This window comes from Apostichopus japonicus, chromosome 20, assembly GCF_037975245.1.
Source record: "Apostichopus japonicus isolate 1M-3 chromosome 20, ASM3797524v1, whole genome shotgun sequence".
NCBI lineage: Eukaryota > Metazoa > Echinodermata > Holothuroidea > Aspidochirotida > Stichopodidae > Apostichopus > Apostichopus japonicus.
The window spans coordinates 24812520-24836041 of NC_092580.1; the positions used below are offsets into that span (position 1 = coordinate 24812520).

At 36.9% G+C, this 23522-nt stretch overlaps 2 long non-coding RNA genes across 10 annotated transcripts in view; one reads left to right on the top strand and one right to left on the bottom strand.

Moving 5' to 3' along the window:
* Positions 1-11888, bottom strand: part of LOC139960853 (uncharacterized) — a 21325-nt gene extending 9437 nt beyond the window's left edge. For both annotated transcript variants that reach the window (XR_011790637.1, XR_011790636.1), the window contains exon 1: positions 10980-11888. This is a non-coding gene — a long non-coding RNA (uncharacterized lncRNA). The remainder of the gene's footprint in view (positions 1-10979) is intronic.
* A 2682-nt stretch (positions 11889-14570) lies between these two features.
* The window catches only part of LOC139960851 (uncharacterized), a 41469-nt gene continuing 32517 nt past the window's right edge, over positions 14571-23522 (top strand). For 7 of the 8 annotated variants that reach the window (XR_011790616.1, XR_011790619.1, XR_011790612.1 and 4 more), the window contains exons 1-4: positions 14571-15395; positions 16854-17004; positions 17306-17453; positions 22729-22809. This is a non-coding gene — a long non-coding RNA (uncharacterized lncRNA). The remainder of the gene's footprint in view (positions 15396-16853; positions 17005-17305; positions 17454-22728; positions 22810-23522) is intronic. The other variant, XR_011790617.1, reaches the window with a different exon arrangement.

Below are 23522 nucleotides of genomic sequence, written 5' to 3' on the forward strand. Positions count from 1 at the left end.
GATATTACAAGATGACTTCTCCTGACCTGGATACCGATGACGAGTAGGCCTACATTATCATTGGAAAATATCTTTCGTCAGGACTGTTCCCTGAAAAGTCTACGTTAAATCGAGAAAGATCGATAAGGGGAAGATCAAAGAGTTTTAGACTGACGGGAGATGCCGATCTAGTTTACGTCGGCCCACATGGCAACGAAGATAGGCCCTTGGCCAAAGCCCACAAAATTAAAGCTTACAAGAAGGGTTTGGCAGTAAGTGTGTTATTTGTATAAAACTTTTAGGAATTATTTCCACTGAAGAAAATGATTCCATAGATATGCATATAACTTGAACTAAGTGCATTGGCCATTTGGGCCTTGCAGATTATAGGCCTAGGTATATATTATTATTTGTAATCACCTAAGAGTAGAACTGAAAAGTCTAAACTTTATTAGTGTTAGAGAATATCGTAATGCATAATTAGTCGGCAAGACACGAATAGTATTAGGCTACTATAGGCTAGCCTACTGTAGCCTAGGAGTAGGACTTCGAGAGTTAACCCTATTTGCAAATAATTTGCTTTATTCAAATTCAAGCCACTCCGATTGGCAATCTCTGAAATAAAGCCTACTTGGTATAATTTTTGTTACTCTGGTAGCTGCCAAAACTCCCAGATGAGCTGTCAGTTACATATCAGCTGTGTATTGTGTACCCATGCTACCATGAGTATACAAGCTTTTAATTTCAATAATGATTATGTGTTTGAAATTGCTAGGTTAAAAAAAAAAAAAAATCTTCAGGATAGGACTTTTCAGATTTTCTGAAAGATATGTCCTGGGATTAGTCCCCTTACTAGTTAAAACACAAGGTAGCAAGGAAGAGGGGGGGGGGGTCCCTGTCTTGTCCATTTGGAGGATCAATTAAATTAATGAGTGTTACTTTATTATCTCTTTCTTTTTAGAGGTTTTCCCATATTTTTTTAATTTATTGATGCCGGGATGTGCACAGACACTGCAGCAGGTCGAATATATGCTATAGGTAATCAGTTGGCCACCTGCCCATCACTTCATTGTCAGAAGGTTAGCTGTGTTGGCTAATAATTTTTAATAAGTTTAATGGGCCTCTTTGCTGGTGATATTTTAATTATGCAAACATGTACATGGTTATGGTATGAATATTCATTAAACATTCTTCCACAGTAATTAAGGTTGTTAATATATGCACAAAACAATGTTGCAATTAAATTAGTGCAGGTTAAACCATGGAGCTATAAACCTGGGATTATAGCTCCATGGACCAAGTTTATATCATTTATATTAAATTTGCAATGTATTATCACATTTAGACACTGCTTGGTGATATACTGTAGTATTGCTAGAATAGTGACCAGAATGGACCTAAAAAACTAATATAGGCCTAGTGTAATCTCTTTGACAAATTTGAGGGTGGGTGAATAAATTTCTATTCAGGAGGATAGCTGGTTGTTGAGAGAAACAATTGAGCAAATAAAATGCACAACAATTTGCTTTCATTTTATCCAACATGTTATCATGAACTTATTTGACCAAATGATAGGAGTATTTTGGTATAAGACCCTAATTTGAAAGAAAGGGATCTGAGAAGGTGGCTAAATCAATAGAAATATCAGGTTCATTTCAATTTCTGTAAGAGTCCTTGTAGGACACGAGTGGTGACAATTTCACCACCTAAGTATTATTTTCATCTGCATTTCAGCAGGAGGTGTGACAGGGAATAGTGTCCGGGCGTCTCACGGACACTATTCCACGGGAATTGTGTCCGTAGGACAACTTTCTCGGGGGGAATTGTGTCCGGCGGACAGTATTATCTGTCCGGACGGACACTATTAACTAGGAAAAAACGTCCGTGTGTGGTGATTTTCTGTCCGCGCGGACAGGATGAGAGAATAGCACGGATAAATGCGTCCTACAAGCTCTTCTGCATGGAAACGTAGTGCAAAAACATCAGGACTGCAAGGCTTCTTTGGAGTACGCCTTTTCATCTTAATTGCATTTCTTAATGGCAGGATTTATAGAGGAACTTTAGACCAATTTCACTACATGATGAACGGCTGAAATATATGGTCATTAATGATTTCTTGCATGATACTATTTGGACAGACACAAATGAATGGAAATATCAATTTAATTTAAAATTTATTGCAAATTTAATTCTCCTTCATGTTCTCTGCTGCATAAGATAAATACATTTCTATAAAATGACAAAAGTGCTGCAAGACTCGTGCAACATCCTACGTCTATTGTGACATAGAACAACTGTATCTGTTTCTTTATTTTTAGTACAAGCTGTTTCAAATACTTTGTTTTATAAAAAATCATCCGATTTCCCTTCTACTTTTAATACTTATGCTTGACAACCATTGACAACAACAGATAGCCTCACATCTAGTAACTTTTGAAATCTTGGGGATCTCAAGACAAAATGACATTCACATGGAAAAAAAGGTTACATAAATCAAAGTAAACCATGCTTTGGCGTCCACAGTTGTAGCCTAGCAGTATTTGTTGGTCAGGCAATCAATTCAAGGTAGACTACTGTTAATCCAATTATCGACAGGCTGTGAATGTGAACTATGGTGAAAATACTTGGGAATTCCTTTTCATGTGATATATTTTAAGATTGGGCAATGCCTAGCTGGTGGGAAATGGTACTTGGGAAGCAATATAAAATCATTTGGTATAGGAGCAGAGGGTTTGTGTAGGGTGTTTTCGTGTGTTCATGACATGTCAACGATCGAATCATGATATATTGCCTGCACAGTCAGGCAGTGCATTATTCATTAGAAGGTATTTCCAAACGAATATCTCACCATGCACAACTGGTATTGATAAACACCAAAAACGTTTGTTGCTACGATGTATTGTTAATGGACATAAAGGCCTCTAAGCTATATCATTTATTTTCAACAAAAATCAGCTGAAAGTATGTTGCATTGGCTTCAAATATGCCAGATACTAAAATATGGTCACCTATGGTCAAAATTATTAAACTGTTTTTGTACCACCTGTGGGAAATTTACCTCACTGGGACATTCTGTCCTTTTGCATGTTCTTTTAAAATGTCTGAGAAAAATTTGGAGATTATAAAGACCTCAAGGAAAGTACTTCTTGATATCACAATACAACTTTGTGGCCTATACAGACTACCTTCAAATGACATGCTGCTGGTCACACTAAGTATCAGGCTTAATATAAATACTGGGAAAGGAGGCTGTGTGAGAACCAGTTCTACTACACTCAGATTGTTTAGTGTTAGTCAAAGTATCTCAATGACTATTGTTCAAATGTTGGAAAAGAAAAAAAATGGAATTAGGGCTAATTGGGAAATGCAAGCTGAAGCCAGTGAAATCATATTTGTACACAATTCAGACAACTTGGTATCAGTTAACATTTCTCTTGCTTTTGTCTACATATTTGGCCCACCTTTTCCTTTGACATTAAATATTTTTTGCACTAAAAGTTTGGTCTTGACACAGTCAACAGTATAATCACTTGAATCCTTTACTGGGGAGCATCCAAGGCCAGTCAACATTGAAAATAAAAAAACACATATATACACATACATACATATGTACACGCATACAAACATATACACACATACATACACACATACATATATATATATATATATACAAAACGTACAAGTGCAGCTGTCTACAATAAATTATCCAGATAACCATTTTGTAAATAAATAGCAGCACGATAAATAAAACTATTTCTATACACATTAATTCTGAATTTTGGTGTTATTGCTTTGTTTCTCAGATTATACCTAGTAGTTTCTCGAAGTAGAGAGTTCAGTTCGGTTTGCAAAGAATGTCTGTCATTTCTCTGTATGCAATTTACACTTCTAATGAACTCATTTTTAGCAGCATTGTTTACAGTACTCATAAGAAAGTTAAAATCTATATTAAAAATTTTAGAACAATACTTTAAAAAAAAATTCTCTTATTATCTTTAATTCGTAAAAAGTGATACCAAGCAGAAACAGCATATATTAGGTGTGGTAAGATATTGGCAGTAAAAACTCTTTTCCTTACATCAACATGAAAATATGGAACTATATACGATAGAGTTGAGACTATGAAGTACACCCGTTTAAGTATTCTGCTTATATGACCAGTGAAACTTACTTTGTCATCAATACAAACACCTAGATATACTGTATGATGAGTGCGTTCTACTTCTGCATCTTTAATTGAGATTTTAGCTAACTTACATGATACAAGACCTTTTCTACGAAAACGCTTATTCAGTTGCAACAACTACATAATGCATCACAGATAAAGAAACTATATCCCAGTTGTTACTTGCCTTGATATACTTGAATGGCATATGAGGACAGCTGTCAAGTAGCATCTATGCATAAACCAGGCTGTGGTTTCTATGATCCAACGTATGAGTATCATTTCATATGAATGGGACATACTGACACACTTGATCTTAGTAATACAGCAAGAAGTGACAAACAGTATATTCACAATGACAGATGCTGACACAAATGACCACTGATAGCCTGCTTGTACTCACTCAATGTGATACATACTACAGTAAATATGAGATTTCTTCCACCTTCCTCATCTTGAGATATCAAGTTTAAAGGTTTACAAAATTTGACCACTGTTAATCTCCACAATAACAAAGGCCTCTTTTAGCCATGTGGTATACTTACAGACTAAATATGATATCTGTTCAGCTTCCTTTCTTGAACTTATAATTTACAAGATTTTCACAACTTGAACCCTGTTTACCCTTTGACATCCACCCCAAAAATGTAGGATATAATCAATATGATTCACATACATACCAAATCTTACATTTTCCAAGCTTCCCTTCTTTTTACCTGAAGAAAGACGAACTAACTGCCATTTACTGTCCTGGATGTGACATGAGTTTATAGATTACAACTACCAATAGAACACCTTAATTTCTATGTGTGGTAAAATATATGCTTGTTATGTGAGACTTTTGTTAGAATTTTGTCACCTTAGAGTCCTTTGAACTTCACAATCAACAAAAACAAGGGACAAACTAAAACGAATGACAGCGAATGACCGAATGACAATTGACTTTGTACAGGGTTAATTATCACTTGCGAATGACAGCGAATGACATCGAATGACAGCAAATGACAACGAATGACAACGAAGGACAGTGTTGAGTGGGGATAGAATGATTAACGGAGTGGAGTTATTGGTTTTCTGCGCAAAAATGATTTGAGGAAAATCGCATGGTTATAGGGTTTTGGTGTAATTTACGGATAGAAACCACAGGAAAGATTTTGTTTGAGAATGTGCTTGAGTGCTGTGCTTTTTACCTCTGTAGATTTATACAGAAAGATAACTGAAGCCGTTTCAAGATTATAGTATTGTTAGTTTCTAACAATTAATATCGGAAAAATGACGTTAAATTAACTTTTTAAAATCAGACTTACAATTTCGCTTGCTATAAGGTACGTTTTTATCTTGTGCGTACTATACTAGATCTAGATACCCACAAAGTCTGAACTGTGATATCCAGTTGAAGCAAATGTCTGTGCTGTCATTACTGTCATTCGTTTTAGTTAACGCAATTTTTTAGTGTGTACAACATATTGTCATTCGTTACGTGTAACGCAATTGTCATTCGTTTTAGTAACACCCCAAAAACAATCCCAGGATTTACTTATACCATCATTCTGACTGGAGATCTCTGGGAACATTGCTCTTGATTCAACCTTACAATGAAATTACTTATGCATTATAAGATAATAGAAATACTAATTCTATTCAGTATACTAATTGTGTGCATATTTTTCTCCTTGCCAGGGGGAGAAAAACAGACCCTTTGATATATATGGAGGAGGAAGTGTGTGTGTGAGGGGGGGGGGGGTTATGAATTGAATTGAAACCAATCTAGTATGGTTTGAACAGAGGGAATGTGTGAATTAAATATTGCTTAATATAAGGACACTTATTGCCGGTTCCAAAAAGTGATCTGACAACATTTATGCTTTGTTTTTCTTGTTGCTTGTTGTTTTTAATCTAACTTGCACATATAAACATACTTAAACTTCAAGCAGGATTTTTTTTCTGGAATTGTCTATCAGTGGGGGTGGGGGGACAAACAATAACGATATGCATGAAAGAAAGAAACCTTTTTATCATAAATTATCAAGATTCTTGTCTTAACCACTGGTTGTTATACTCAAACACCTGATCATCTCCAACCTCATCATATTCAGCTTGGATAGTCTCCCTTCCTATCCTGGTGAAATGCTCTGACCATTGGCACCAACCTATACCTAAACATAAAAGTTTAAAATAATTGACTGAATAGAGAAGTTAATAAGTAACCACATTCAAGCTAAAAAAATGCATGTTTACACCACATATCATATTGAAAAGATAATTGTGCATCAGGATCATTACTTTGGTAAGCTTTTGCCCAGTTGACTACAGGCTGCTTCAGCTTCCGTTTCGGTGCAACCTGTGACAAGGTGGTAGAGATGGTCCACAGCATGAGAGACAAGAACGTCATTGAGGTAATTCAGCCTGCAGAAAAGGATGCATGAATAGTAAGCATTGCTTCAAAGTTACAGAAATTAAATAGAAAGTAAATATTACTGTGAAAACATGATTTCAGCAATCATTACGAATGGGTACTTCAAATTAATGTATGTTGCAGCATTCGGTAATAACAAGGTGAAGCATTCAGACTAGCAATATTGTTTATTGCCACAAATGCAGATCTGATCCTCCATGAGCATGCGAGCATTCAGACTGATCCCCTAATTGTGGGTCTGATCCACCGTGAGCATGTATGGAGTATATTCAGACTAGCATGTCGTTCGCCTTGAGGGTCTGATCCTCCTTAACCATGCAATAATTTATACCATCGGATGTTGATCACCCAAATTGTAGGGTCTGATCATCCTTGAGCATGCGAGAATGCAAACTATAGCAAGTTGATCGCCCTTGTAGGTCTCGTCCTACTTGAGCATGTGAGATTCAGACTAGCAAGTTGATCACCTCATTTGTGGGGTCTGCTTGATCCTCCTTAAGCATGCGATTATTCAGAGTATAGCAACTTGAATCCCCAAATGTGGGATCTGATCCTCCTTGAGCATGCGAGCATTCAGATATACAGTATGGCAAGTTGATAGCCTATTGAAGTCTGTATGCATTCCTGTGTATTGTATCAAGGCCAAGCTTAGAGTGAGATCTGATCAAGTGTGACCTATTTGCAGCACTAAGGTCACGTCTCGACGTAAGTCAGTGTTAGATTCAAATTTTCTGGCAGGACAGGCCAACAGTATATATATATATCTATATATATATATCTATATATATATAGATATCTATATATATATATATAGAACGTTTTTCAAATTTTTGCCCGACAATTCATTGATTTTCTTTATTTAGCATCATGATGCCCGAATATTTCCGTGTAACACCACCGTAAGCGCAGCTCACCTGGGCTACCACGCTTTTTGCACGATCAATTTTTTTTCTAAGTAGTCAACTGTATACCTGGACATCTCCGACATGAGTGTATATAAGAAACATTTTCTTTTTGATGGAATGGATGGTGGGGGGGGGAGTGCCTACAAGCCTAGAAGTACAGGTTTATAATATTCTTTGTTACATTTTATACTGTTTTGTGAGACAAATTGCAGTCTCACCCGACATAGCGACATTATCCCGCCTACGTGTCGTTGAACAATGAATGTTTTTCTGGAGGTAGCTGAGTACTGTGTTATTATAATAAATACGTTAACTAAATATGAGCTTAAAAATATACTGTCCTATTTTTCCTCTTCAAAGTGATGTAACCATTTTTTCTTCTTCTAATTTGCCAAATTTTTGTGGGGAAGTGTAAATTTCTAAAATGTGAGATTATAAAAGAAAGAATGTTTATTTGCAACTTGCAAGGCCTCAGATGTGCCGTTCCCGGCAATCCGAGAGGCTTTTTTTGCCAAAAATGTTCCTGTACGCTACACGCCAACCGATGGTGGCGCTCCGCTTAGATAGTGTCACAGGAACTTTCGGACACAAAACTTTCTGCCCCCCAAACTAAAATGGTCCCGTACCCCTATGACCTCGGCCCACAACATTAGGCTTCTGACCCAAATGACCTTTGACCTCAAACAATACAAAACCCTTCTTGTACTCAACAATGTACTCTTTTGCACAAACTATGGGATCAATCTAAGCTTCGATTCTTGAGATATCGTGTTTACAATGTGGGCGGTACACACACGCCAGCATGAATGAATAGGTTACAATTATTATCAAAGCCAGGAAAGCTGCTCTTCAGAAGTTGAACATTAAATTGCAGAGTTTCAAACTGACATCACATAAAATTATCTTCTCGAATCTAAAACAAATGAAATTTAATTTCTGAAAACAATTGTCAGGAAACTGAAGTTTTCTTCTAATTAACTTATTCCTGTCTTTATTATTGTTGGCAATAATGGTTAATTTGTTAGGCCATTAAGTTGAAACTGATTTATTGTGTGAAGACAGCTACAGTCCTTTACCCTCACATAAGCCAGCAAATACTCAGAACTGATTAAGTTGCTGATTATTTTTAAGGAAATTCTGGAGGAATCATGCCAATCCTCCTCCTCCCCCACCCCTCCCCCCCAAAAAAAATACTGCAAAGAAATCTTACTTGTGCAAAATTCTTTAAGTAAAATTAAATTGAATTTCTTCTTCTGAGGAAGGCCTGTGGTACTGTTCATAAGTGTGTACAGTCCTTTCTCATTCACAGCCTTCACTTCATACGGCCCAATTAGCCGAGAGTTTTCAAGCTTCCCTCCTATTTGGGCATCCTTTCTAGCATTCCGTACGAGAACACTGGAACCAACTTCGAAGCTCTGAATAAAATAAAATCCAGCAGATATACGTAAACATCATAATACAATGCATATGTTGCCATTCATTTAACTACAACTTCAATATACAACATAGCATTATATAATTACCTTTTTTGGTGCCTATTATCCAAATTCTTTTTTTGCCGTTCTTGGGCTTTGCCAATATTTTCTTTCACAACACCTTTGATTATGTCCCACGACTGTGACATGAGTTGAAAAACCCTCTCCCGCTGTGCATCGCTGCAGTCTGTACTTAGGAGCTTCTGGTTGGACAATGGAGTCTTCAATGTCGACTGGTAGCATTGCTCTCTGGATATATGAAGATAAATTAACAATCAATTATTCACAACACTTTGTTGACTGAAGAATAAATAAATTTTTATATATTTTATTTTCACTATTAAGACCATTGAACCAGAAATTTGAGTCACATCACATACTCAAACCAGCACAAATATAAAACCCTTATATATATTCTGTGCTGTTATACGTCCAACTTGCATACCAGCCAATTATGATAAATATATAGTACAGTATATGAAAAACAGAACCAATGTCAGTGGCATTAATTGCATGTATCTTTTAAATTAATGGGCATGCATTTACAGTTTAATGAATGTTCATATTTTGTACTTGCTGCAGCGTGTACCATATACAGGGTTAATATTTATTTGTTTAGATATTGTAACTTAAATTGGGTTATTGATGGTCCTCTATTTAGCGGTTTTTCCCAGAACCTGGGATGTGTCAAATTAGATTTTATCATACAGAGGACTGGTGTAGCTATGCAAGATTTGTCCAAACTCTCTTATCCCTGATTGCTTTTCTCTGTATATGGTAGGTTTAAATTATTACAAACCTTCCAAACATCACAGCAAAAGGTGAAAGACCTATTGAACCATGTTTGGCTGTATGGTACCCCATGAGAATTGATGACAGCATTTCATCTCAGTCATCTTGGTTTTCATTGACAACCTTGATGAGTGACCTTTGCAGAGTTTGGTTGAATCTTTCATCAAGCCCATTGGTATGTGGGTGGTAGCTAGAGGATTCTCTGTGTTATACCCCTATCATGTCAAACAGGGACTTGTTCAGAGCATTAACAAATTCTCCTCTCTGGTCTGAGATGACAATTTTCATGCACCCAAATCTAAATAAATGGAAACATTTAAATAACTATTGTTAAAGTATTGATTACGAGTAATGTAATGAACTACTGGCATCTGCAGAATGGCTGCGTGGTTTAATCAGGAAATCATTTCAGCACTGATTTAAAAAAAAAAAATAAGTTAAAAGCACTGACCATATCCCACTAACATTTTCTTGACATTAACTTAAAAAACAACTTCTATAAATTCCTGTAACCATTTGGCCGCTTTCTGGGTCACAGTTAAAACAGTGCAAATGCAGGTCTGCGTAACTAATTCCATGTAAAGTAGATGGATATTTACCTGGCCATGGTTTCAAACAGAAAGTTTGCAACAGTTTTTGCTGTTTTGTTTCTTACAGCAACAGCCTCTGGCCATTTTGAAAAAAAGTCACATAGGGCTTATATGATGTACTTATTTCCATTGATGGTCTCTGGAAGGGGTCCAATCATATCCACACCCATCTAAAAAAAGAAGTAAAATGGCATTCAGAACCATACACAATCTAATCATACAACTGATGTTCAAGTGATTTATATCTGAGTTTTGTAAAATGCTAAACATTCAATTGTTTTTTTTATTTTTTATTGTAACTCACACTGGAAGACTCTGTTACCAATTTTTTTCTTCATTACCAAACCTATTACTTACTGACTTGTCAAACCCAACTGTTATATGGAAGTCCAATGGGAAATCTCTGAAGTGAGATGCAAATCACATGCAGTGGTCTAGCTGACAATCTAGCTGGTAATTGTCACTAGGGACTATCATAGGCCTGGTAACTATTTTCATCACCTTTGAATGTGGGGTGGGGGGGGGACATGTGGATGAGTGATTGATAGTTAGTCAGAAAATTGCCTTGGAAAATGTCAGTGAGATGACAGGGTTATACCTAACTGATGTAGGAAGCATACATTGGTACAACCATGGAGTTTACCTCCATTGTACAACCTGTACTTTGGTATATATATATTGTAAGCATTTAGAAATGTTAGAAATTAATCTTTGAAGGGAATTTGCAGAATTTTTTATATTAATGACAGAAATTCACACTGTAGAGTTACAGTATGGAAGGAAAGACTTCTTGGTTATTAACCAAGTAGCAAATTTTACTTAAATAGATGTTGAAATAAGCATATGGGTTCATTGGGGATGAATTTTGGACAAAAGGCTATGGCTTTGTTGGTACTTTAGTTATGAACTGCATATGAATGTACTACCTAGGACATTTTCTCGGATACTTCTTTATGACAACAATTCAACTACTGAACTCTGTTATGTTCATGTGTCATTCTTGCTTCATATCACAATTCAGTTTTCTTTTCATTTTGAAATTCATATCAGATAATTATGAAGTCCTATGTAAAGGTTTTCCTGTTGCTTTAATTATACGCAGCTAAAAAAAATACCAACATGTGTTCTTAGCGGAATTTGTGTTTATGGCTGCAGTACATGAAAATTTGCGACGGTACTGCAAGTCATTAAGTCTACTGAATAAACCACCATCATGATCATCTTTAATATATGCTTAGTAAATTATAACTTTAAGAACAAATGAATGAGCTAGATCTTTCATTCTCTGGACAATCTCCACACATACTCCTTATACTCTTGCACTGGCCAACAAAGGGATGCAAACTTTAAGCATCGGTTGATAACTTGATATGCATATGGTGAATGACTTTGCAGTTACAATCATACAAACAAATATTGCTTTTAGATGACAAAAAACAAAGTGATTTAGTAATAACTGTGCCGCTTGTGAACAGTATTTTCGACCCAGGCCTAGCATTTATAAGCTGAACGCATAAGGTGGTCCATATGTATTCCATTGACACGGTAAGGCCTATGAGCTAGGATAGGTATTTGAAGAAAAAATACATGTTACACAACTTCCATTGCAGATTCCATCAAAATCAGGTGTACATGTGCCTCCTGCTGAAATGCCGATGAAAATAATACTTAGGTGGTGAAATTGTCACCACTCGCGTCCTACAAGGACTCTTACAGAAATAGAAATGAACCGGTATTTCTATTGATATAGCCACCTTCTCAGATCCCTTTCTTTCAAATTAGGGTCTTATACCAAAATACTCCTATCATTTGGTCAAATAAGTTCATGATAACATGTGGGATAAAACGAAAGCAAATTGTTGTGCATTTTTATTTGCTCATTTTTCAATTGTTTTTCTCAACACCCAGCTATCCTCCTGAATAGAAATTTATTCACCCACCCTCAAATTTGTCAAAGAGATTACACTAGGCCTATATTAGTTTTTAGGTCCATTCTGGTCACTATTTTAGCAATACTACAGTATATCACCAAGCAGTGTCTTCATGTGATAATACATTGCAAATTTAATATAAATGATAAAAACTTGGTTTAACCATGGAGCTATAATCCCAGGTTTATAGCTCCATGGTTTAACCTGCACTAACTTAATTGCAACATTGTTTTGTGCATATATTAACAACCTTAATTACTGTGGTAGAATGTTTAATGAATATTCATACCATAACCATGTACATGTTTGCATAATTAAAATATCACCAGCAAAAAGGCCCATTAAATCGTACATTATTAGCCAACACAGCTAACCTTCTGACAATGAAGTGATGGGCAGGTGGCCAACTGATTACCTATAGCATATATTCGACCTGCTGCAGTGTCTGTGCACATCCCGGCACCAATGAATTAAAAAAATATGGGAAAACCTCTAAAAAGAAAGAGATAATAAAGTAACACTCATTAATTTAATTGATCCTCCAAAATGGACAAGACAGGGACCCCCCCCCTCTCCCTTGCTACCACGGTGTTTTAACTAGTAAGGGGACTAATCCCAGGGCATATCTTTCAGAAAATCTGAAAAAGTCCTATCCTGAAGATTTCTTTTTGTTTGTTACCTAGCAATTTCAAACACATAATCATTATTGAAATTGAAAGCTTGTATACTCATGGTAGCATGGGTACACACTACACAGCTGATATGTAACTGACAGCCGATCAGCCGAAGTCCTACTCCTAGGCTACAGTAGGCTAGCCTATAGTAGCCTAATACTATTCGTGTCTTGCCGACTAATTATGCATCACGATATTCTCTAACACTAATAAAGTTTAGACTTTTCAGTTCTACTCTTAGGTGATTACAAATAATAAAATATACCTATAATCTGCAAGGCCCAAATGGCCAATGCACTTAGTTCAAGTTATATGCATATCTATGGAATCATTTTGGCCTGACTTTGGAATCCGTACCATATGAATGTGCAAGCTTAATTAGAATCGGCAGAATAACAACTGTATAATCCGGCTGAACGTTTTCTTCAGTGGAAATAATTCCTAAAAGTTTTATACAAATAAACAAATAATACACTTACCGCCAAACCCTTCTTGTAAGCTTTAATTTTGTGGGCTTTGGCCAAGGGCCTACCTTCGTTGCCATGTGGGCCGACGTCAGTCTAAAGCTCTTCGATCTTCCCCTTATCGATCTTTCTAGGTTTAACGTAGACTTTTCAGCGTACAGTCCTGACGAAAGATATTTTCCAATGATAATGTAGGCCTACTCGTCATCGATATCCACCTCAGGAGAAGTCATCTTGTAACATCAGATCGGGCTAAGTAAGCTAACGGTCTCAACGCTTAATGCAATTACTGTGCGTGCAAATATTCAACTACTAAGAAATTTGGGCATGCGACATGTAACGTTAACGACGTAGACGGCACATTCGGCTTACTTCACTGAGTAAACAGCAGTATACATTTTACAGTAGAGTGCAAATACGCATGCGTGAAATAAAAACTTTGTCACACCTAGAACGTAGAGCGGGAGATTTCCACATTTCCCGCGTACTGAATAAAATATATTGACTCTGACCAGGAGTTTTTCCATAACAACTCCCTGCTCTGACCCTGGATTTGACCTCCATGCTCCGGATGGCGGGGAACTTTCCGCCGCCGCGTACCGGTTGAAATACATTTACCTTCAACCTACATGGTTGATCTTTCTCCAACGTTTAGAAATTCCGACCTTCCAAACAACTACCCTAATGGTAGTAACGATTGATAAGCAGCAGAGTCAGACAGACATGACTAATTAGTTCGGAAGATAAGTTTAACATTCATTATGCAGCCTTCTGACAGTCGACGATCGAAATAGAGCGGACAGCGTCCCTCTGGAGTGTAGTCTCCATGATAATAATAACATTTTGCCGCCTCTTCCCACAACAGTCGACACTAGAAGTATTAGTTATGCTTTAACCGAGTTTTGAGGGTGCATGCTGACCGATATATAACATTGTCAACCTGGTCTTCGCTAGTAAATTACCTCCTTTTAAGTAATAAGGGAACATAGATAGGGCCAGAAATGTTTGTCACTCAACAGAACCACGTTAAAGCTCTTTAAAGAGAACCCGGACACTTTCCACGGTGGCGTAGAAAGCAAGGGAAAGTGTCCCTGAGACACTATTCACGCAAATGAGACACTATTTCCTAGTAATATGTGTCCTACGGACGCCCGGACACTCATTACTGCCACACCTACACCATCAGTAAGCCAGGGGCACCAGCATATGGCATTATTTTCACAATGCTAACCCTGGCAGCTAAGAGAAGAGGCAGCAGAGTCCACATTCTGACATATATGCTCTTCAAAGTATTGTGCAAAGTAAAGAAATCTTAAGGACCAAACCATTTGACAGCTCCTACATATGCCACCACAGCCTACATGTGGAGAGAGGTGTCACATCTCTCAACAGTATCTTGCAGTGCAACACAGCAGAAAGCCTTGAAAGTTTGATGGCACTTGCCAAGTTTATGGTCATCAGCTTGATTGCCTACTTCCCTGACTGAGTGATACTGTTTTAACTCATAACAGTGAGTGTGGATAGACTCAGTTTACAAATTACTGGCATCACTGATAAATATTGTCATCTTCATCATCAGTGTAGTTTTTCATCCTAGAGTAACTGGTCATGAATCAGTTGATCTTTCTTATAGATACTGGACTGGTTTATGTTTTTAGTTCTACCATGTAGCTTGTACTTTCTCTCTCTGAGTTGTGCTCTCCTCCATCTGTATGCTCTGCCTCTCTTACGTAATTTATCACATTGCTGTTTTCTTTGCATCTATTTCAGAGTCTGGATAAATGGACTATTTGAGCTCACCTTCAATACTGCAGCTTCCATCTTCCTGGCTATGGACTCTTCAGGCACATTATATGTTATGTGTATGGAACTGTAGTCCCTGTACTGACCAATGCACGAAAGTGTGGTACTATGTTTTGGATTGGTCACAGTGAAAGCCTTATTGATGACATCTGCTTTTGAGCGGAAGTCTCAAAACGAGTGGACCATAATCATTTGCTGCAGGTGGGTGTCTCAGATATTTTGTTTAGCTTCCTGCTGTCAGTGTGGGATATTAGCAGAGAACCCTTTGCAGCATTTGGCATACATGGAAATGTGTACTTCCTGCCCCTCTTGCATACAAATGAATGCTTTTGGCAATATAAATGATTTCCACTGTAGTACTTTGCAATTAGGCATTCTAAACATGTTGATAAAGTGCTTTTGATATTTCAGATATAAGAAATTTATTGACCATAAAAATTGGCATTCAGTCCATCACAGTAAAACAGACAATAAAACAATCATAAATACATCGAAAATACATAAAATCTGATTCCTAAAACGAAAAATTAAGACTACTATGTCCATGTTCTGACACATATATTTGGCCTATTTCCTACATAATTCATTGGCAAGATTGAGATTAGCCCTTTGCAAGAAAGAATGCCTGTATCTCTCGGTTCAGCATCTCATGACAATTAGTCTGCCTGTTTGATTGCTGTAATCTACCCGATGCCCCAGAGGATGATGACATGATTGACTTCATAGTACACTGTGATACTCTGACAAGCAACTCATCTACTGAACTGAGGTCATGTGACCGACAAACTTTCCTTGCTTTAGAAACTAGTCTACTTAACTTGGTCATGTCTCTAGCAGTAGTATTTTCACCCCACGCGGCTAAACAGAATGTAATGGTGGTCTTGATTGCCGATTTTAATATAGAACAGAGAAATAAGAGTTGGTCTAGTCCGAATAAATTAAGCTTCTGTAATAGGAACATACGCTGATTAGTTTTTGCTAGAATACGTTTTACATGTTCATCCCACTCCAATTTATCAGTAATGGTTTCTCCCAGGTATTTATGAGATTGTCAAGCGCTTCTTAGTCACAGTTTTTGCAGGAACATATCAGAGGAGAATACTGCTTTAATATAGTCAGTGCTCTGCGGAGTGACTTGAGTAGGTGAACTTGATCTAACAGGTTAAGTTCACTTTCAGAATGAGTAGTTACAGCCATTGTACTACTGAACCTTTTACATGCCTTGCCATCAGCATCAGTTGTGAGACACTTGACCATTAGTGGATTCTTACCTGTAAGTAATTTGGATTCACAAATCTTTCCACCATTTTGTTCATCTGAGAAATAGGGCATCTTTGCTGAACAGCCCTCATTGCCTGGACTTTGTACCTTGTGATCCCTTCTTCTTTTCATTTCACCCATTAAGCACAACTTGTTACTGTGATGGTAACCAATAACAAATGTATCCATGGTGACATTCGCAACTACATATCTGCATTGGCTTGCAGGAGCAAATGGAGTCTTACTTCTTGCATTATACTTAGAGGGTTGTGATACTGATGATCATATTCTGCCTGAATTGGAAAGTCTTTGGAGAGGCCATGCAGTTGCAGTGTCTTCTTAATTAGAACCCTCTTTTGTGCCATATTCTTTTTGATTAATTTCTTTCATTACATGTAGGTACAAACTGGTTGTAGTGTACTGACCACAGGACTGGGAAGAGACATGCTGTTGAGCAATCTACGAGCTGCACTTGAACTGCCCACTACTCAGAGGCAGCGGGGGCTACCCTTTCCTGGGAAAGGCATCCATACCTGGTGCTCATCCTGTAGTAAGTAATGTTTATATGTACATGCTATTGTGTCTGGGCTGGGTAAAATATAATTCCTTATCCTAGGTTGCCAGGGTCAGCTCTGTGCATCGTTGTCTTTGTAGAGAGTTTCAGAGTATGTTTGGTAGACCAAACCAACTGTGAATAGGAAATAACGGCTTTCAAACAGCATGTGTGTGTATTTGATTAGATGTGTGTGTGCGTGAAGCTATGGGGTTGGAATGGGATTTATTGTGATTGGTTATTACCCAGTATGTGAACATAGAGCATTCGATATTATTTATAATTCCTTTTGAAACAGGATTACTGGAGCATGAAGTTGATGGACAAATTTAGGAATGAGAGGAACACATGCAAGCAGTAAAGAGGAGAAGAAACAGTTAAGTGACACCTGTTCCACTGAAAAATAACCAAGTAGATGACCCAGCTAGCAAACAAAGGCATAAAATGTAAGTACAGGTATAACTTTTGAGAATGAAGCTCATCTTGAGGAAAATAGACATCATTAAATAATTAACATACTAGACTAAAATTGCATTATGCAGTCCTATTCACAAATTTGATTTGATTTGTTTATCACGTGAATATATTCAGTGTGATAGGAAGTCCTCTAAAAAACCTTCAGATGGCTTAACAAAGTAGAGGACTCCCTGTAAAGAAAAGGAAAAAGAAAACAAAATATATAAGAAAAAATGAACATGTTCAATTAATAAGATGCAATCATTTTTTGAATAAAGTTTCTTCTGAATGATTTTGCAGAAGGTTTGTTTGTAATATTGTCTGATAGAGAATTCCATGTTTTGATTGTACGTGCCCTTAGTGGTAACATCCCCATTGTAGAATTATACCTGTTATAATGTGCATTGCCTGAAGATCTGGTATTGTAATGATGAATATCACTGTTACATATTAAGTAGTCATTAAAAGCATTTGGTAACAGTCCATTCCATGCCTTATAAGCAAATGTAGCAAGGTTAACCCTAATAATGTCATCAGCTTTTAACAACTTAGAACGCTTAAAAAGAGGATTTGTGTGGTCCCGTGGTTTGGCATGTGTGAGATGGCGGACTGCTCTCTTCTGTGTAATACAAATGGGATTCAGATTGGTATATCTAGTACCAGACCATATGTTACAACAATACGTAATATGTGGCTGGACTAATGTCTGATCGAGAATCTTTAATATGTGTTGTGGCAGATAATGCTTAGGCTTTGCTAAAACACCGGTGTTTTTTGCAACTTTTTTACAGACAGTTGTAATGTGGTCACACCATTTAAGTTAATGATCTATATATATGCCTAAAAATCTAGTACTATTGACTTGTTGTAGTCTTTTACTACCCATAGTAATATCAGCATTCCATGTAAAATTTTTAGAAGTATTAAAAACTATATAGTTTGTTTTATCAATATTCAATGATAATTTGTTGCCAGCGAACCAGTCGCTGAACTTGTCTAATTCAGTCGATACTTCAATATGAAATAAAGTTCTCGATTATGATACGAAGAAAATATTTGTGTCGTCAGCAAACAAAACAACTTTAACTTTATCAGAAACATTGGTAATGTCATTAACATATAGGATAAAAAGCAATGGACCAAGTATAGAGCCTTGTGGCACACCACATTGAATTCTCTCCGGTTGGGAATGAGCATTTTTGTAGGATGTATATTGGTAGCGGTTTGCTAAGTAACTGTCGAACTGTCGATCCAATAAGAGAGGTTCCTCTTATGCCGTAACGGTGTAATTTATTAAGCAGAATTGTGTGGTCTATTGTGTCAAAGGCCTTTGAGAGGTCCAGGAAAACCCCGACACAGGTACTATTCTTGTCAAGATTACTATACAAATTGTCAATGGCATCAGCTAATGCTAGCTCAGTGGAGTGTTCAGGACGGAATCCATACTGTTCCTGGCATAAAATGTTATATTTTGAAATAAAGTTAAAAATACGATTATACATAAGCCTTTCAACTATTTTGGAAAAACATGATAATAGTGATATAGGTGGATAATTTTCAAAGTTTTCTGAATCCCCTTTCTTAAAGACAGGGATGACCTTGGCAATTTTTAGCATATCAGGAAAAATATTGGTATTGAACGACAAATTACAAATGTGGGTTAATGGTTTGGTAATAAATAGGATAACTTGTCTTACAATACCAGGCTTAAAATCATCGTATCCAGCTGCTTTGTCGGGTTTCATGCAAGAGGCTGCTGTTTTTAACAACTCCTCCTCACTGACAGGATGAGAAAACATGGAATGAGTGTTAACATCAATGTTCACAGATTCCTGTGATTTACGTTTGTGGTTGATTTTACTTGCGAGTGATGGCCCCAGATTGACGAAAAAGTCATTAAATTTATTAGCAATGTCATGGTCGGTGTTAATCTCTTTGTCACCATCCTTGAAAAAGAGGGATACGATGATTGTTTATGACCTTTATGGAGTAGTTGGTTAATGGTATCCCATGTGCCTTTTGGGTTACTCCTTGCATTATCAAATTTATTGTTGAAATATAATTTTCTAGAAAATTTGATAACATGATTGAGCTTATTGCGATATTGAGAATAAATAGTTTTATTTACACCAGACGGGTTCTTAATATGTCTTTTAAATAGCTTATCTTTTCTTTCGATAGAAACTAGAATACCTGCAGTAATCTACAGGTGTCTCTTTGGACGTCTCTTAGATTTGGTGACGCATTGCTCAGGAAAGCATTGATTATATATGGCATTGAAATTGTTATAAAACATAGAATAGGCAATGTTTGCATCAGTTTGGGATGAAACATTTTCCCACGAAGCATCTCGGATTGTTGAGAAGAAATTCTGTACATTTGTTTTGCAGTAGTTCCTCACATACATAGGGCCCCTTTGCCTACTTTTGTGTATGGCAGTTTGGAGAAATAATGGATAATGGTCACTGAGATCGGTTACAAAGATACCAGTTATTAGTTTGCAGTCATCATTGGTTATAACATTATCTAAAAGAGTTGCAGAAGTGCAACCCACACGGGTAGGTTTGGTAATAGTAGGAAACAATCCACTGGCATATAGTAAGTTTAAAAAGTCAGCAGATTTAATATTGTCAGCAAGATCAATATTATAATCACCCATAATGTACACACTATGTCGTTCATTTGGGAGTTGGGTTAAAATTTTGTTTACGTGTGTCAGAAAAATATGCAGTGAACTTTTTGGAGGCCTATAAATTACGCCTATGGTATAATTTTTCATTGCTGATGTTATGTCAACCTCTATGAACATTGACAGAATCATTGAAAATGCTTATATCGTTTCTGAGTTTGACATTTAAATCGTTGTTATCAAATAAACAAACACCGCCACCTCTCCTTTCGGGACGATGCCTTTCAACAAGCGTATAGTTATTGATATGGATTAGGGGGGATATATCTGCAGTAAGCCAGGTTTCGGTAAATCCAATGACAGAGAAATCCTCCTTCAATAGAGACGTAAATGTAGTTATGTTGTCTAAGTTTTTGTTAAGGCTTCGACTATTATGGTGGAATAAAGACAATATGTGTTCGCTAGACATCTTGTTGTATGAGACAATATCGTAGTAATTGCATGCGATAGCTTCCTCCCCTGTTTCGAGGTATTTTGCAGCTTGCATCGCTATAAATAAATAAATGTATAACATGAACGCCATCATCTTTGCATAGGTTCTGCTGAAGAAATCCTTTGTTCTGACATTTCTCGCTCTGCTGAGATTAGGAATAAATGTTTTCTTCTTTAGTCTGATACTTTGAAAGCCGTCTTCGTCTAGGGATATTTGCCTTTTGTGGGGTTGGATGTTTCCCCTTTTTGTGCTTGCCCCCTCCATCCGCTGAGATCCAGTCTCCGGTTGTGTTCTCCGTTGTTCTACTACTTTTTGTGTTGGCAATGTCTTCTTTTGTTCAGTTCGCTGTTGTTGGTGGGTTTTCTTTGACTCCTGGTTAGGATTACTCGGGTGTCTGGAGTTCGCGTTATTGTTCTTCTTTGCTGTTGAATCTGTGTTTTGTTCGGATTTCTGTGCCCTGACCTCGTTAGCTTCTTGAATAGCGTGATCGTCCTGTTCAACTGACCCAGTGACTAATCCCTCAGACTGATATTGTGTTTCGTTTTCATGTGTATCTAGGGTCGAGCCAGCGTCTGTGTTGTCATGGCGACACTCTTCAAACGTCTCAGGACAATTAAAGCTTTTATGTCCAAGTTCTTGGCATTTAAAGCATCTGACCTTGGGGCAATTAGCTTCCCGGTGCCCTTGGACATCGCAAACTTTACATTTGTAGTTAGGACAGTTTCTCCTGATGTGATCGCTTTCCAAACACAGATTGCATACTTTAGTTTGACCATTGTGCTTTAAGTTCATATTAATCCCGTTAATTCTAATTGCGTAAGGCAAGCTCTTGTGTTCTTCAGGTAGTTCTAACTGTACATATCGTATTCCGTTCTCGATATTTGGGAATCTGGGTAAGGTCTTTCGTTTCCTTTCACCTCTTATTTTACACCCATACTCACAAAGTTTTCCTGTTAGATCTTTGTCCTGTATGAATGAAGGTACTCCGAAAACACTAACAGTTAGGAACGTTCTGTTGACACCAGTAGAAACTGATTCCCATTCACGAGGAGTCCACTGTCCAAAATAAGATCAGCTTGTTCCTTTGCTTTTAATGTGATAATCCAGCATCCCAAAGATTTCACACAACTTGCAATTCCATCTCTACCAACATCATTCATGATAGCATACAAAATTTCAGTATCTTTATATGAACTGTCGGCAACTCTGATGCTACACTCCTTTAATTTCTCCACTGTCGCAGAATCCGTACTAACAATCTTGTAGGCTAACGAACGTCGCAAGACGTCATTGCCGAGATCTCCAGCGGAAAAAGTATTCCAAAATTGGAATAAAATAAAATTTTCTGCTAAATATTGTCTCAATTAGTGTCTCAAATAATACAATTTGCAATGATGTAGTGAAAACCACACTCTATTTAACCTGGGAGATCATTAGAAAGTAGAAAATATAAGAGCTCCTCAAGGAACAGTGTTAACAGGTTGACGGTTGGTTATCCAATAACGGTTGGTTATCCAATTTTTTGACTTCATGAAGTCAGACCAACTTAAAATTGATCTCAAGGATTGGGCTTTTTGATAGGTCTATTTATATGTAGAGATATGCACTAGTTAATTGCAATTTCAGCCCTCCAAACTAGTGTAGGGATATGCACTAGTTAATTGCAATTTCAGCCCTCCAAACTAGTGTAGGGATATGCACTAGTTAATTGCAATTTCAGCCCTCCAAACTAGTGTAGGGATATGCAATAGTTTATTTGCAATTTCAGCCCTCCAAACTAGTGTAGGGATATGCACTAGTTTATTTGCAATTTCAGCCCTCCAAACTAGCGTAAGGATATGCATTAATTTATTTGCAATGTGACCCTTCAAACTGGTGTAAGGATATGCACTAGTTTATTTGCAATTTCAGCCTTCAAAACTCCAGGAAGTTGCGGGTAAGGAACCTGAAAAAGTTTGTGGTCAGGACCATTGACAACATGGTTTATACACGAAATCTAAGATTTATGTATATATCCAAAAATATCAGTTATTTTTAATTAACTTTCCCTGCGTCAGTTTATCATCAAAAGCTCTATGAGGTAATAACATGTTTCATTTGTAACTTTTCTAAGATTTTGACTGATATGATGCTTTTTTTGTAGTTTGACGTGAAGTTAGCTGTTGCAGAAAATGTACGTTTGCAGTGTATGCTGAGGGCAGCTATGGAGACCAGGTACAATCAGGTAAGTTCGTTCCTTACTTTTTAAACATCTTAGGTCCAAGCATGTGTTATATTATGTGATATGCCTGCTACTACTGTACTAGATGGAATAATTATTTCAGTATGTGAACGAAGACATTACAAGTATTCATATTTGCTTGCGTTTCATTTTTATATTGTAGGTGATTTCTGTTGGTAGACAGCATAGGGCTAGATAGGTTGTACATATTCTGCGGTATTTGCCAGTAGCACCCTCAGTTTTATCACAAGTTTTTGTAGTATAAGATGGCCGTGTCCATGTGTTCGATAAAGGTAACTGTTGTGTACATATTGTTGTTGGCGTTGGTACATAATAGTATTCCATGGCATTGGGATTAGTTGGTCATATGTACACTTAGAGTTGTAATAAATAAGCTGTATTGATTCCCTTCAGCTATCATCTATTGACAAAGCAAATATTTTTTTAGATGGTTATGGATTTTGGACAAATTTAAGATTTTATATCTTATTTTTTTTTTATCATATGTCGGTTATAGCCATGATTTTTAGAATAGAAGGTTTATTTTTGACATGAGATGCATTGTGGGTTGCATGGCATAAGCATTTAAAAGAGCCTTCTACTCCTTACTATTAAAGGAGCCATTCACTCTTTAATATTTTCTGAGCATTAAAGGAGTGTTCCAACATTTAAAAGCTAGTTTATGATTTTATCAAGCATTGTTTATTACACATTTG